This window comes from Tachypleus tridentatus, chromosome 6 (assembly GCF_004210375.1).
Source record: "Tachypleus tridentatus isolate NWPU-2018 chromosome 6, ASM421037v1, whole genome shotgun sequence".
Lineage (NCBI taxonomy): Eukaryota > Metazoa > Arthropoda > Merostomata > Xiphosura > Limulidae > Tachypleus > Tachypleus tridentatus.
Window position 1 is genome coordinate 109,999,852 of NC_134830.1, and position 17,046 is coordinate 110,016,897.

Below are 17,046 nucleotides of genomic sequence, written 5' to 3' on the forward strand. Positions count from 1 at the left end.
ACACTAGTGGCTGTAGAACTGATATTGTACATGGAGGTAGAAAGACTAAACGAACATTTGAAAGTTGAACTTGAGGGTGACAAGTTGCGTTATCTTGGAAAAGTAGAATATTTCTATGTTCTTGTTCCATTCTTTTATTTAATTTGTTTAAAAATTCCTCTAATATAGCACTTGTCATCCACGCTTTATTATTCGCTTTCCATTCCACAGGAAGTTGATTCTTCCTTAAATTTTTGAAACAGTGCGGATTTTCACTTTTACCTATTACCTATGGTAAATTTTCCCTAAATTTTAAAATGAAGGAAGATAGAAGTTTATTCTCTTTCGTGAGAATTATTCAAAGAGTAGAATTTTGCACTTAAGAGACAAATATGTTTATACAAATCATGAATATAATTTAACTTCAAAAATAATGAGGGCAGAAAAAAGAACAGAATATATGTAACCAATACTTACTGTAACAAAATGTCCGATAATTTACTAATATTTAAACAAATTATTAATTAAACAAGAATTTATTGATATCTAAAGAAATTATTAATTAAATAAGAAACTAATATTTGATCAGAAATATTTTCTCGCCTTGCTCAGGTTGTAATCCTACTTGCTGATAGATGATTCAGGTGAAAGATATGGTTCCACTATATAGAGGGCCTTTTATAAGAGAAAGCTTAAGACAATACTGCAAAATTTTTATATTTTCGACTTGTACAGGTTTCTTCTCTATGCAATTTCCGGCTTAGACAGGTTTCACTGCACTAAGTCATTATCATTATTAAAGGTAATATCATGTGTTTGAGCATCAGAGATATGATAAGTAACAGTAGTTTAATTCTGTCACTATCGGACAGTACTTTGTCAGACTCTACAACAACTGATCTATAAACAATGATTCCCTATTGTTAATACGTTGTCAGACTTTACAATAATTGATTTCTAAAAATGATCCACTGTCATTTTTCACTCAAAAAAGTTGAGAAATCGATATTATTATTGTTATAGTCACTTAGCTTAATGATAAAAATACTACGTTAATGTAAGTTACGGAATTTTTTTTAGAATTGTTATGAACGTTCAAAAGTTTTCAGATTCTTCAATAACCAATTTGTAAACAATTATTTGCTTTCTTTTCTACGCTCTATAAAATTTTGAAAGATAAGTTACAAGAAAATAAAATAGCATAAATAGACTATAATAAACTACAGTGGCAAATTATTATGCATTTTTTATAAATATCTTAAAAAGTATATGTTTGATTAAGATGAAATGTATAAATATTATCATACACAATTTAGGCAATTTTCATGAAAATCCATCAGCAAATAAGAAAGTCATAACAGGTTTCATAAAATGTCATGAATTATACATTGCCAAATTAATAAGCTAATTTTGTTTGTTGCAAATCTTAATTGAAACTCTAGGGATGAGAAAGGATTTAATATCAGAAAAGAAGAAAAAATTGTGAATGGTTTAGCTAAAGGAAAAAAAAAATAAAATGAAATTGCAAAAAAAATTTGGTCGACACCAAAGAACTATTAAGAAGTACCTAGTCGATACCGATGCCAAGCGGGCGAGATCTGATGAAAGAAAAGTATGTGTGATTTCAAAACGTCAACTTTCCAGCATCAAAGGATAAACTATAATGTAGCCTGTTTCATCGAGTAGAGAAATATTCCAGGAAGTTGGAGCTTCAGATATTTTAAAATCATCAAGGTGTAGGATAGCAATCACGCTCTGCACTTTCACTTGCGTGTGTGTTATAGGAGGTACAATCGAACCTGTTACTCAGTTAAGAGTAACTGCTTCAAACAATTCAAATTAGCGGCAGTCGTACTTGAATCACAGGGAAACTCTGACGCAACCTTTGGTTTCAACCAGGTGGACAAAGAAATATAAAGATTATTGAACTACCAAACAGATACACGAGGACTATCTGCGCTAGCCGTCTTTAATTTAGCAGTGTAAGACTAGAGGAAAGGCAGCTAGTCATCATCACCCACCGCCAACTCTTGGGCTACTCTTTTACTAACAAATAATTGGATTGAGCGAACATTATAACGCCCCCACGGCTGAAGGGGCGAGCATGTTTGGTGCCACGAGTATTGGAACCCGTGATCCTCAGATTATGATTCGAGCGTCTTAACCACCCTAGATTTTCGCTTTGTAAGTCCACAAGATTGCTGTTCACCCATTGTTGAACTGTAATATGGAAAATTGTTTTATTCACTTATGCACAATACAACAGCAAATAGATCGTTTTCTGTTATTCTTAATTAAGAGATTAGAGGAGGAAATAGCTGCCTTATAATGTAAATTATATATCAAATGCATTTTAAAAAGGCTATTTCTGCGATTAGATGTCATGACATCAATCACTAAAGGTTTGGTTTAACCTTTCTATTTCCATTTTCAGAATTAAAATTATTTGTGCTTTTTTATTTCTCTATTTGTGCCTAAGTAATTTACATGCAACGTTTCGGTTTTCATTCTGTGAAACTAATGTAAATAATTTAATCTCAGTTATTAGAAAAGTCAAAACCTCTATAAAAATAAACTGACAAGCTTTCGATAGTAACTTAATTTTAAACACATTAACGTCAGTCGTTATTTTGTCGCAATAAACTATAATTTGATTTACTTAGAAGTTCAGTGTTTCCCTCAGTATGTTCTTCTGCATTTATAGTTAACCAGTTTTTCTTTAAAAAAAGACAAAAACTTTTCTAAGAATTACAGTGTTGCTTAAAACGATATACAATTTGGGTAAAAACAGATACCGATGGTTTGTTTGTTTTTGAATTTCGCTCAAAACTACACGAGAGCTATCTGCGCTAGCCGTTCCTAATTTAGCAGTGTAAGGCTAGAGGGAAAGCAGCTAGTCATTACCACTCACCGCCAACTCTTGAGCTACTCTTTTACCAACGAATAGTAGGATAGACAGTCACATTATAACGCCACCATGACTGAAAGGACGAGCATGTTTGGCGCGACGAGGATTCGAATCCGCGATCCTCAGATGACGAGTCGAACGCTTTAACCCACCTGGCCATGCAGGGCTTCTGAAGATTTCACAGAATACAGTTTTTCCAAATTTAAGATGGTTCAAAACATCAGCTATCGGGAATATAAGGAGAAATTCAAAATTCCACTATTAGACTTTGGAAGTAAATTCTATTGTTTGTACAGCGTACATGTAACATTTTTTTTACATAAAATCTTTTATAGAAAAATTGGGATTTAGAAGAAAAACCAATCTTATCTTCAAGTCTGTTGAGTATTTTTTATATTAGAATGAAGTTCAATTTTTAAGTGACCTTAAATTTAGATTTACGACGTGGTTCATTCAGAACATCTATCTGCTTTTCTAGCTTACTTTTATTCATCAAATTATTTTCGGGTTCATAATAATATTTGAGTCAAAAACAATAACAAGAAACTGAATAAATATAATATAAATATAGCAGTCAATCCCACAAATAATTGTTCGGATCTTTGTTTCATAAGGAAAAGTGTGATTTGACGTATGCAGTTTCCGGTAGTAAATGATCCAATAGTTAGCGTGCCGTTACTGAAAAAAAAACAACAACTAAAAATGCTCTACATTTTAGGGTTGGAAATGCGTTATAATAGTATCAGTAAAACCCAACTATCCGATTGTAGTAGCACACGAGTTGGCGATGTGTGGTATCGACTAACTGTTCAGCTCTTCAGTCTATCGCTTCAAAATTAGGGACAGCTAACGTAGATAGTCCAAGGGTAACTGTGTGAAGTTCAAGAACACTTTAATAGTACTCCAGTAGCACAGAGGTATGTCTATGGACTTACAACGCTAGAAACCATGTTTCGATATCCGTGGTGGGCAGAACACAGGCAGCCCATTATGTAGCTTTGTACTTAACTTCAAACAAACAAACAGTTCAATATATACGGTATATATGGATATCAGTTTGTATAGTTATGTCTGTTTTAGATATATCTTATGATGTTGCTTTAACAAGATTTTGTGGCGTGATGGATTCATTTTAAGTCTGTTTGTAATGTGTTTTCCCAGTTATATTTAATATTGTGCATGAATAAGTTGTGGTTAACTTATAAATAATTATAAGGTTGCAATCTGAATGTCATTTTGTTCGCACATTAATATGCCAGAGACCACTAGAGTTCAAAGTAACCATCTTTGATTCTGAACTATTGACAAGACAGATGACAGACAGCCTGCAGCATTCGCCGCCAAAAAGGCTTTTTCAGCCCTTTAAACCAAATGAAGATGTTGACTGACACTGTTAAAACGCACCCATAGTTGAATGTGCGGAGCAGCATCCATTTCCAACTACGAAAATTTCTCTTCTCTTGGTACTTGACTATGTGAAGACTCCATTTGTGAAGTTATACGTGCAAGTTTACACACAAAAATCTGTATTTTTTTACTCAAATTAAGTATTCAATATTGAGCTGAGAGTAAAACTGTTTGTTAGTTGAAGAAGTAAATTATCTTACGAATACAGATGATGACAAACATTATAATTATTGTAATTTATTTATTTATTATGTGTGATGGACGTGATCCTTTACTGAAATGACTTGTGTTATTGTACTTATTAACCTAAATGCGAGCTTGTTTATTAAACAGTCGTGTTGCACTAGACATACTAACCAAAATGCGTGGTTATTTATTGAACATAGTTCGTCTGTTGAGCAATATTTCTGTGTCTTATTTGTTACCTAAATGCTTGCTCATATATATAACGAGCTTTTCATACTGTACAAGTTAATCTAAACATACTAGCTTCTTAGTGTTATTGTTATACTGTTATGCTTTAAATACGTATATATTTATATATACAGTAAGTGTATCACATATACATACTCTGAAGTGAGTGTCATGAAATGTTTGTGTAGAAGTTAGTTTATAGTAATGTTCTTTAGTTTGTATAGATTACAGTTTTTAAGAAATTAAGTTCTATGTTATTCAGTTTCGTTAGATTATTTAGCTTTTTTTCAAACATAAACTACATCTAGAGTCCTCTGGTGAGTAAATAGGAGAGTAATTGATGCTACTTGATTTCGATCTGTATTCAGTAATGTTTTTTTTAATGATTGCATTAATTATTTGAATGAACTTCTTTGGTGGTTAATAAATGACAATGGTGATACAATGTTGAATAGATTAGTTTACAAATTACAGTTATTCATTTGAAGAAATTAACAAGAAAGAAAAATACATTGGGGAGCATTTATCAAATTTGCTTTAAAAATATTTTAAATCTGAGGATCATGTTAAACGATAACGAAGAAGAAGGAAGAGTCAACTCTATTTTGTATTCAGTTGTATACACAAAATTCTATGAATAATTTTTTCATCGTCATAATTTGAATCCGTTTCCACTTATTCAACAACTTCGTGAAACTAGTATTGATTATTGCATACACACACACACAAAATATCGCTAGTCATGCGATTTTTTGCACGTAAATATGTATGTACATGTAGATGTATATTTACACATCAGTACGTCGAACTTGTCACTGTAGTGGCAACGAAAGATATCTAAAGATACATTTGTAAAGTTATACGTACAAGTTTACATACAAAAATCTGTATTTGCTTACCCAAATTAAGTATTCAATATTGTAAAACTGTTCGTTAGTTGAAGAAATAAATTGTCTTACGAATACATGTGATAACATACATCATAATTATTGTAATTCCAGTAGAACGTTTGTATATCAATATTTTACCGTTTGGTCATGATAACCAAAACTTACATCACGACTGTATCTCAGAACGGCTGATAGGGGTATTAACACTTTTATTGATAATGAGAGAACAGTGCATGAAGCCATCTTTAGGTTGAGAAAGAGAGAGTTTAAATGTGACGTTTGATGGACTCATGTCTTAGGGACGAGAGTATAAACGGGTATCCAACTTATTACTGAATGCATCGCAATTATTATAAGGTTTTTGTTTTATGACAATGCATATTAGTCTTTACTATACGAATATTAAAAATAGCTTCATAATTCACAGGGTTGAAAACATTTATTTATGACCGCAGTTACTGATTATACCTACAAGGGAAAGACATTTCAATTCACAAGTTCTGCATCAAAGTGCATATTGACTTGAAAGTCAGTTACACAAAATTTTTGGTTCTTCATTAGTTTTCTGGCATTATAAAGTATTGGCCATATATACTAGTACATTAATCTAAAACAGATGAGATTCTATGAAGTTTAAAATTAAAAGATTTAATCTTATGAACAGTGCGATTATTAGCCTTAGAGCAGGCTAATGTGTTTTGTTGATTTTTTTTCTGTTTTAGATCTACATTAAAGAAAATGCATCACCTTTAAACAAAATGCCATAGGAATTATGAAAAATTTATTGACTACATAGTTTTAACTGGATCTTTCTTCTTCAGAGGCGTCTTTCGAAAGCGCTCAGATTATAGGGCTTTTATTTCATTTCTACCAAGACTTCTTGAACCTGCGTAATTTTCTAACATCATGAGTTGTTTGTGATACTGATATTAACTGTCATGCTATTCAACAACACAGAAGTGTAATTATTAATTATGTTGGATTTTACTTAATAAATAATCTTCCACGAATGTTTGTACTCATCATACACATTACAAAGATTTTCCGTTTCATCACATACTCAACCAGTTTATAATACGAAATGTGAATTTCTTTTTAATCTCTTCTTGTTCATGAAGCATTTGCAGCATTGTGAGGCATTTTTACTATTTTCAAATACTTCAAGAAATGAGAAATATAATTTAATAAATTTAGAGATGTGATATATCTATCTATCTATATATATATGCAATATGAAGAAAAGTTGGGTACGTCTAATGAGTCTGTATGAGGAGTAACCCAACGATGCTTAAACAACGAAGAAAATGTATAAGTGAAGTACAAACTAAGATGCATTCCAGACAGTATTGAGAATCAACTGTTTACATTATTCATAGACCGGCAGCACAGAGAATGTTAAGAGAAGTTTTATATTACCATCATTAAGGAAACACAACTTCCATAAAAGGAATTAGCAAGAAAATCAAAAACTGTGGGTGGAACTTTGATCTGAAGAAGACAATAAGAAATACATGCTGCCAATTTGATGTTTTTTATCATACCCAATTGTTGAATTAGATTTGGTTTTAGTTCCGAGAATTATGATGTATTAACAAAATTCATCCAATGAAGTGACAGATCTAACTTGTGAGTTGGATGGCTACACTACTTGGAAACTCGTAAGAATATAGGTAAATCCGTATAAAAAAAATCAATGTTTAAGACTAAAAGTCAATCTTTTGATTCTTAATAGAAAGTCATTGATCCTGTTGCCAGTTTGTCAGTTTAAGCCTTTACATTCTCTTGGCTCGTTTGAAGAAAAACTGATGCTGTCTGATACAGCTATGCCTAAGCTCACAACAACGTTGAAGAAGTCTAAAATTTTCCGCTCAAGACCTGTTTAAATAGCTATTGCTATCTCTCTCAAAATTAAATAATGTTGTTAGAAATTGAATGTACAGTGTTTACTGTAAAAGATTTAACGAAAGTACATTTGAGCAGTTTCCAATTAATGTGTTAATTGAAAACTTAGTGAGAGTATTAAGTAATTTAATACACATTATAGAAAGTTTAATTGAATTACAGTTACTTTCTTAGATTGAACAATTTAATAGTTTCAACAGTGAAATGTTTATAGATACCTTCAGTAATGTTGATGTAGCCGAGTACTTACAATATTGCATTGAGTATTGTTTGTGTTCTGAATCTCATTTTCCGAGTCCATTCCTTATTCTAATTGTAAACTTCCTCAGGTTGGTTACTCGTGTATTCCACTCGCGACTGTAAACATGGATTTTAAATAACTGTATTGTTAAGTGGATTAAGTCGAACTCCAAACGACTAGCCTATACGGCAGTTCATGTTTTACATTTATTGGACAGAGATTATTCTCCAATGGAAGGGCAGTAAGTTCACAGACTTTCAACAATAAAATCTGGATTCCAAATGATGGATACAAGAGATAGCTCACAGTGGCTTTATTCTAAAGAAATACAAACAAACAAATAAAGGGAAAGAAAACTGAAAGTCATCTAAACATTTATTAATACATTTGTAATACTATTTTATATATATATTGTTAATATATATTTTACGTTTTAATATTCACTATGTCTCTATTTCACCTAGTACACTTGCAGAGTACCACGAAATTAATGTTTCAGTTTTTATGAACAACAAAAGCTGTAACAAATTTCGAGTAGTGGAAAACTTTTCCAGCGTGTGAAGAAATAAGAAAACAAAATTCAACTGCATTGATCTAAACCAAGAAATATATTGTATCTATTCTGAATACGTCGTCATGGTTACAGATTGGCATGGGTGACGTCTTTTAGAAAGCCCTGTAATGTTGTATATAAGATATAGGAATAACATTTTTGAAGATATTTCAAAACTTAATGATCTGAAGACGAAACATACACTAGATTAAAAGTACAAGAGTATGGTGCTTTTATACGCACAAAAGTGTGCTTGAGAATACATTTTATTAATTGGCATTAGAAGTTAAAAGAAAATAAAGTAAAAAGTCGAAGGTTCGTTCTCTAACGATTCGTACAGTTGAAATAACTGTTATTTCTCCCTTTTTTAACTAGCATGGAATATATTTGTAATAATGTATGTCCAACTAATTTTTGTAAATTGTTATAAAGATGTCTGCTTGTAGTTAAGAAATCCTTGTTAACAAAATGCCGAAAGGTTAAATACGTACTAACATTTTTTTAATTATGCAAAGGTACATGTGACGTAAACTCCCTTATAAAACAGTACAAGTTTAGTTCTTTACCTGTATCCACTTCTTGAAGAAGTAGAAGCTTTTTGTTAGGGTTTATAGAAACACATCTACAGTTTAGTAAGTATTGATGATTTTCTTCATTCAATATGTCATTTGAAATAGTTGTTGAAGAAATAGATAATCCATGTATTCTGAGATAACAAACTTAGACCCCTTTGTATAACTTGAAAGTGCGGAATAATATTATTTTATATATCATTGTGTTACACAAACATGAATTATTTCTTATCTTTCTGTTAATTTCAGTTATTTAGGATATTATTCTCAGACCCCAGCAGCCAGTGAAGCTACAAAGCTTAGTGTTGAATGTAGTGACGTTATTGTTAATAAAGATTTCTTTTAATTGTTTATTTTTGTTTGCTTTTTTTCTGCTGTTCATGCTCAGTTTATTCTCTGTTTTAAATGTCTTGAAACTACATTTTAGAGCAAACTTTGGGCTAATTCATGGGATCAGTGTACTTGAATACCACATTTGTGTGAATTGAATGGTTAATGTCTGTTTTCAATGTGGTAATTGATCAATTAAAGAGATAAAACGACGTATTGTCGAGAAATCAAAATCCTTAATGTAACAATTAACATGTATCTATTAAAACTGCTGAAAGTTTATGTTCAAAATGGGGTGAACTGTTTAATCACAATTGCCGCATCCGACGATATACAAAGAATAACATAGAACTAAAACACTATACACGATATAAATAGGTCAATAATAATAAATCATAAGAAATAAACTCGAATAAACAAAATATTACGAAAAAACTTCAACTAGTTTAAAATGAATATGAACCAATAATATGTAGGCAAACAAGTGTTTATATTAATAAGGTTTTTTATAGTTAAACACAAAGCTACACTTTGGCCATCGGGTTTCGAGAGTTGTGAATCCACAGACATACCACTGTGCCACTGGGTGCTAAGCATAATAAAATGTTTTATTGATGGTGGAACATACAACATGCTTCGACAGAACTTTGGTCTGTCTTTTTCAGGTAACACGTAGTATGTCTCACCCTCAATAAAATTCTTCCTTATGCTTATAACTCGTTGTCTGTTTATCTATTTACTATATTAGCATGATGTGCTCCTTGCTCGAGTACGAATTAAATTATTACCAACACCTCAAAATCAAAGATGATAGTAATATGCTACAATGACATAACAATATTTACTCGCATCATAAAGTAAATAATACAACGTAATTACCACATTATAATAAAATAAAGTGTAAATAAATCAAAAGGATAACAAAAATTACTGAAATTGACAGAATGAATAAATTGTAACTACTTAGTTTAATAACGTAAAGATAATTATTGTCTGAGTACAAAAACAAATAAATACATTTTGATAGTATTAGAAAGTATTGAATAAACTACTAAAATACTTGGTTATAAAATGCCATGCAACTAGTGCAAAGCCGTAAAAAAAATATAAGGGGTAAATAATGAAGAGAAACCCAAAAATAACACGAAAATGGTGTAGTTCCTTAAGTAGACCGGTTTAATTAGGTATCTAAAATACCATATAACAAACACTTATAATGATTCGAATGAATTGATTGATGAGTTGGATATTATCACTGCTTAGGCATTGTTTCAATAATATCTTATAAGGTTCTGGCAGCTTAGGATATTTAGGTTAGTTCTAAACCTAAAGTTTAAAATGTAAATGGAATATTAGGGTTAACAATTAAATGAAAAAGTACAAGAAGGTAAATGATAAACTGCAGGATACAACAGCGAAACCTTAGCTAGACTTAATGGGTAATACATAAAGCACTAATAAGATTAACGGTTTACATTTAATTAGATAAAAGGGTAAAAAAGTAGAACTGAAGTAGCACATTTACTTTAAAAAACTAGGATTAGTATTAGTAAATTATAGTGGAATTCTATGGCATCAGTGTAATTATCCATGACTTTTTGTTACTAAATTGTACATATAAAAACTTGAAAAAGTTGTTTTATATCCTTCACGTGCGAAATTTCAAAAGATTTAGCAACTTATGTCCAGCAACAACCGAGTACGAAGGTCGTAGCGAGAAAAGATAATTGTTTGTTTTACTTCTTGAGTTACTGTTCTATATTTTAAGAAAAATGAGTTTAATAATTTATTTCTAAATAGAAATAATTTATATACACATATGTAAAATGTATAATAATTGAAATGTGACTGTCTATTACAAAATAAATTAAGTGTCTGGGTATCACTCGAAATTGGAGGTCCAGTAATACACACATACAAACGTTCCAGTAATAAAGCCAAATACACACATACAAACGTTCCAGTAATAAAGACAAATACACACGTACAAACGCTCCAGTAATAAAGCCAAATACACACATACAAACGTAACAAAGTAATTTTTCTTGATGAGAGAAACCCATTTGAAATAAAAAATGCATCTTAGAACGGCTGGTATGGGTATTATCACTTTTATTGATAACCTAAAGATGCTCTAGGAAGGTCAAAACTTTGTTCTCTCCTTATCAATAAAGTATTAACACTCATACGAGCAGTTCTGATATATAAGGTAGATTTTATTTCCTTTCCATAGCCGCGTGACGTAATGTTACTATTTAGGTATGAATCGGAAGAACAAGTTTTGAAAATTAATAGATGCTTTTTTTCAGTTAGGTTTAATTAAAAAAAATGAATATTTCAATTTTTATTAGATGTGAATAATGATACGCGGGAACAGAATACTGGATTCACTTACTGATAAAATATACTTTACCTTTTATAGTTTTCTAACGTTGTGGCTTGGCGAATTATACATAATTAATTATATTCGTCTTATCGATCTGTATAAGGTGTTTCTATGCTTACAAAATTTTTGAACTTTTGACAAAGCGACTTGAAATTCTGCAATAATTCTTTTGCAATGGCGGATTTATAGTTGTGTGGGCCCGGGGGTTATACTTTTTGTGGGTCCTACATCCCATGTAATTTTACATGGAATAAAATTATCAATGGGTCCTCACTAAGACCATGGGCCCTGGGGTTGAGTCTCCTTTAACTTCTACCTAAATAAGCCACTTCTTCTGACCTCCACAGAAACTAAACGAAATGATTGAAAGAGAACTCCAAAGTGGTAAATCGGGTGAGCTTTTGAGACTTTCAAATCTGAATGAGTCGATTTACTTGAAAATTAGTATTGATGAAAAATGTCGTTCAACTGTTGTTTATTGTTTTGTTTTTGTTTTTTACGCAAAGGTTTATCAGCACCATTGGCTTCCTTGATTTTTAAGTCATAGACTAGAGTGAAGGCAGCTAGGCTAGTTAGTAGTACTCTACTGTCTAATCAAATGGTGCGACTTGGCCATTATTTTTATAGCGCACTAGCAGCTCAAAATTCAGAACATGTTTTTGCACCAATAAATTAGGAACTATGGATCCTCGAACTTATATCCCTAGCATGTTAACCATTAGGCCATACTTACTCAAGGACTGCTCAGAACAACAAAACAAGCTTCGTGATGATGAGCAAACCCACTTGTAGAGAAAATTATATAAAACGGTTGGTATGGATAGAGAAAGCACTGTGTAGATGAGCTAACAACGTTTCGATCTTCTTAGGTCATCGTTAGGTTCGCAAAGAAAGAAATAGGTAACTGACCGATAGCTAACCACATGTTTAAAGGCGGTTGTGTAATTGAATGTAGGAATGTAGAGGGCGTGCTTAGATGTTTGATTATATAGCCACCCCTAGTTTAGAATTAGAGCTGATGATCAGAGAAAGAACAAATAATCATCAGCATTCGTCCTTTAAACAATTTCTATTAACCTAAAAGCGGAATTATCGCAGTTATCTTTCTATCACGGCTGAAACTGCAAAGCGTATTCAATGGCATGTCGATACTCGAACCTTGGATCTTCCAGTACATTAATTAGTAGGCCTTCTAATATTTCAAATAAGTTTTGAAAATTCTCAGACCTTGATCAGAGCTTTACATGGAAATTGCAAGAATTGTTCAAAATAAGTGTCCCAGTTTAGGTTTAAAAACAATTAATAATTAAAGTATTTGGAGGATCTCAGGATTGACTACACTAAATTAAGTGAAAATATTTTACAAATATATAGTCATTCTTAACAAGAAGTTGCATCTAGATTTTAGATTTTAAAATTATTTTATTATCAGAATAATATTAAGGAGGTGTATGGGGATCTCAAAATTTGCTGCACGAATTTACTTGAAATTTCTCAAGAACATGTAAAAAGTCGTGCGAAATATGTAACATTACGTAATTGTTGTTTCCTAGAAGTTACTTGACAGTAAAGTTGCGTATATTGACAAAAAAGTTACTATTCAGAAAAGATCGTTTGAAAAAAAAATTATAAGAAAGATGTTTGACATATTAAACGTATATCTATTTATTTTTCAGCTAATTGAGTCTATGTTCTTTCACGTAAAGAGACATTCAGTAATAGTCTGACATATACAGATTGAGTCATTAATTTACCATAGGGTACAAAAACGAAAACAAAACATGTCCAAGCAGTCAGATTCACAAAATACTCAAAATATGAGCAACGATACAGTTCATAACAGAGAATTACGAACTAATACAATTTTTATTGTGTTTAAAAAAAAGAACGCAAACATGTAATTTTTGAAAGAAATCTGATACACATTCCAAGAACTGTTTTGTTCTTCCGAGAAATGAAATAATTACTTTTTATAATTTTTAACACAAAACTACACCATGGAATATCTCCGCTCTTCACATCACGGGAAATAGAACCTCGGATTTTGGCTTTGAAAGCATTTACTAGTTATTGTTTATACGTAATATAAAACGCAAAGATCAAATCACCACAAACTTTGAAATGAATCAACAGAACGAAAGGATATTTTTGAAAATTTCATTTTAAAGCTTTTACAATTTAATTTTTTTATATATTAATTTGACTTTTACAATTATTCAGCCTACAGTGGCACAGCGGTATGTCTATGGACTTATAATGCTAGAAACCGGGTTTCGATACCCGTGGTGAGCACAGCACAAAGAATCCTTTGTGTAGCTTCGTGTTTTAACTTCAAACAAACAAGCAAGTCATCAGCCTATGTATTCTTATTCACAGTTTTCTCGTTGTAACTTGTATTTCTACATTATCACTACTTGCATGCCTCAAGTTGTTATTTAACATACAACTGCTTGTATAGATTACCTTGCGAATACATTATTTATTCATCTTTTGTGTTACATTGTGTCAAGTTACATGATTAATCCTTATAATATCTTATTTAGCCGTCTGTATTATCGAATATTTTAAGAAATGAGCATTAGTTTATGTCTACCTCTGAACCTTCTTTTGTATATTGTTTTTCCTCGGTGAGACAGCGGCAAGTTTACGGTCTTATAATGCTAAAATTCGCGGTTCGATTCCCACTGTTGTTACAGCAAATGACCAAATGTGGCTTATCTTTAAAACAAATACATTGTATGTTATTAATGTATAAAAAATTCTATTAAACTAAACACATACTTAAAATATATTCTAGTCTCGTTATTCTTGCTTCAAACGAAGCAACTTAGAAACATAAATATGCAAAAGATCTCTGGATGACGACACTATGAGTTATGTACCAGAATATAGGAGGTTTAGCTGTACTAAGTTGAAATGGGAATAAAAAAAAAGTTTAATTCCAAGACAATTATTACTATATGTCAAATACTTTCTTAAAACTGTATTTTTAAAGCAATATCTTTATCAAAGAGATTACAAGAATAAAAGAAACTATAAGAGTAAACACAAAAGAGAAAAAAATACTACTACTGACACCATAGGGAATTAAAACATTAGTAACTTCAACACCAGTTTGGTTAGTAATACGTGGACGACAACATGATCTATCTGGCTTATACTCTGGTCATGTACTACACTGGAGTGTTTGAGTATTTAGTGTACGTCGCAGACAGACCCTCACAAGGCTTATAAAAATGGTACATGTTCATGCATTGGAAATACTGGCTTTGTTTGTTTCGGATATTCGTGCAAAGCTATTCTCTCAAGAGCTGTCTTTAAGTAGTCTCTAACTTTGAACTAATAGTTTAGAGGAAAGGAAGATATTCAACAGTTTTCACTGTTAAAGCTAGGACTTGTCTTATTCAAAAGAAAAGAGGAATTTCAATGTAATTTATATAATACACCCACGGCCCAAAATTACGGACAGCAATTTTACAGCAAAGGGGGTGCGAACTACATCCCCCAGAAATTGGTAATACACCACAGAAAATTGTTAAGAAAAATATATATTCACACCATCATTAGCTTGTGTTAAGATCATGCTATAAAACAACAATAGAGAATTATATAAGTTTTAGGATAAAAAATAACACAAATAGGGGTCCAATATTTGTATAACTTAAAAAAAACCAAAGTACAAATAACATGTGGTTTTTAGTGCCTCTGTATATATATTATACACAAAATCATCAAATGACGTTCAATCTGAATTTTAATTATCTTTTATAACAAGCTCAGCTCTGTAGAAATTTCCATAGAAGTTTCATGAGTCATTTTACGGACTATGTTAGACAAGTCATCCGACCGGAGTATGGTCCTGCCTAAAAAGAGGTTGTTTCACCAGTTATTTAGTTGTGTACTAAATTACTTCTTTTAACTATAATAAAGCATTTTAAAACATAATTAAACTTACCTTTACTTCAGGAAATACGTCAGCTTATTTCCTGCATATTACTTACACGGCTTCACTCTTGTATATGTACCATGTTACTTCGGCACTGAAGTAGTTGGCAGCGCTCTTCGCAAGATGGCGGCAGACGAGCTACTGATCAGTGAGAGCGACATAGCCTGCTGCGGCTCTTTCTAGCTGACCCTAATCATTACGCGCTTTGCTTTGGGACTTTATTAACTGGGCTTTGATCAATACATTTCATAGCATGACCTTATCTAAATCTATTTCGTGAACTTATTTGTTTAAATAAGATGTGCCAGGAGTATATAAATGCTGATTTATAGTCACCCAAGCTGTATCAAAATTACACGGATGTGTTTGAGAAACTAAGCGCTATTTTTCAGATATTTAAAGCACATTATATAAGCTTTATTCATTCCAAATAAACTTCAATTTCTAAGCACAGTATTTCATCTTTTTAACGGAAACTATCCACATTGTTGTTCATGTAAAAATTTTTGATTTATTTGTCGGTTGATTGTTGTTAAACAGAGCTACACCATTAAGTGTTTGTGTATATCAGAACGCGGCTTTTAGCGTTTAAGCAAGCAGACTTGTCGTTGAGCCAATGTGAGGGGTTAAAGAATTGAATTATTTAGTTGTTATGGTTGTAGAAACATACTTATGCTATAGCTCAAAGCGTCTCGACGAGATTGAATTGTAACTGTTTTTATTAAGTAAATGAAAAAGGATATATGTTAACATAAAATACTAAACTTATTAAAAAACAAAAGCTCAGTAACGTAATAACAACCATCGCAATTAAGCATGTCCCATACTAAGAAAGTCCCCACCCCCTAGCTTATAGACTTGTTTGTAGTTAAGCACAAAAATACACAAAGACCTATCTCTCTACCAGGGATATCGAAACCCGATTTCTAGTGTTGTATGTCCACAAACAAACCATTGTGCCACTTGGAGGCTAGATTATAGAACTCTCGCAGTTAGAAATAAGGCAGTTTTTGGCTAATAATATATATATTTGGTTTGATAAATTGATGATTGACAAATTGCTTGGCTTCTTACGGAAGGCCTGGCATCGCTAGACCTACACATTGTGAAAGCTTAAATTTTGTTTTGAATTTCGGGCAAAGTTACACGAGAGCTATCTGAGCTAGCCGTCCCTAATTTAGCAGAGTAAAACTAGAGGGAAGGCAGCTAGTCATCACCACCTACCGCCAACTCTTGGGCTACTATTTTACCAATGAATATTGGAATTGACAGTAACATTATAAGGCCTTATGGCTGAAGGGGGGAATATGTTTAGTGTGGCGAGGATTCGAACTCGGGACTCTCGGATGTCTAACTATTCCATTTGTAAATTTGTATTATTTTAAACTTTACTGTTATGAGCATTCAAAAGTCTATTTCCCAATACACACAGAAATAAGTGTTATTTGCCGTTTGACCCCAACCTAACAGCGTCTTATGATTTACGCCTATGTGAGACAGCGTCCTTTGAAGTTCAAC

General features: G+C 31.9%; 1 pseudogene across 1 annotated transcript in view; it reads right to left on the minus strand.

The window, feature by feature from the left end:
- The window catches only part of LOC143254632 (synaptotagmin 1-like), a 37,299-nt pseudogene extending 21,658 nt beyond the window's left edge, over positions 1-15,641 (minus strand). Inside the window, exon 1 of the transcript XR_013030292.1 lies at positions 15,538-15,641. The product of XR_013030292.1 is annotated as a synaptotagmin 1-like (transcript). The remainder of the gene's footprint in view (positions 1-15,537) is intronic.
- Positions 15,642-17,046: the final 1,405 nt, after the last annotated feature.